Below are 1,028 nucleotides of genomic sequence, written 5' to 3'. Positions count from 1 at the left end.
AGTGAGTTCATAAGCTGTGTAGGAGTGAGACCCCTAAGAGCCTGCTCAAGTCACAACAGATGTTTGCTAATGTAACTCCTAACTAAGTCTTGTAGGCTTAACCTACTGCAGAGTTTTATATTACCATATAAATGACATTCTCTGGGGCATTTAATGCCTCCCAGGATCTGGACTGAAAGTTCTTCTGAGCATATTTCTCTCATTCCATACATAACCAATGCACTAGTTCAGTGATTTTTCAGACTTTAAAATATTTTTAGTGAGGAGTGCCTTGTTTTCCCCAAATAAAATTTATGTAGAAATCCAATTTACAAACCATAACTCTTTTTTTTTTTTGAGAGAGAGAGAGAGAGAGAGAGAAAGAGAGAAAGGAGGGTCAGAGGGAAAGGGAGAGAGAGAATCTTAAGCAGGCTCCACAGTGGAGCTGTACTCGGGGCTTGATCTCACAACTGTGAGATCATGACCTGAGCTGAAATCAAGTCAGATGCCTAACTGATTGAGCCACCCAGGTTCCTCCCAAGTTACAAATCAGATAAAGACAATATCGTAGGAGGACTTAGGTTGACAAATAACCTATACAGCCCACTTGCCTCAAGATCTGTTGAAGATCATTTGAATACCCCATTTCTGGGTTGGTGGACTCTCACAAGTCCTAAGGCAATGAATGCCCCCATCTTCCTCTTGACTGATTTTATGTCCGTGATTCTGCCAGTGGCACAGCCCCAAAACCCTTCCTCTGGTGTTCCACAGTTTCATTCCTGTTAAAATCATTCTCTTTATTCAAATAAACCTTCTTCCATTATGACTTCTTGGATTGCCTAGCCAGAAGTTCTATCTCACTCCCATGGGATTCTTGGCCCTTGACTTAAATTTTGTTATGACATTTAATGCATGCTGATCTATGTCAGGATTGTTTGATTATACTATCTTCCTCATTAGTCTGTAAGTAAGCCCTTTGAAGGCAGGACCTATGGTTTTCATATCTGCATTCCCCACAGCAGATAGTGAGATGCCTATGCTTAGCAGAC

The sequence above is a fragment of the Felis catus genome, chromosome A1 (assembly GCF_018350175.1).
Source record: "Felis catus isolate Fca126 chromosome A1, F.catus_Fca126_mat1.0, whole genome shotgun sequence".
In the NCBI taxonomy this organism is placed as follows: Eukaryota; Metazoa; Chordata; class Mammalia; order Carnivora; family Felidae; genus Felis; species Felis catus.
This window is presented reverse-complemented; position numbering follows the sequence as displayed.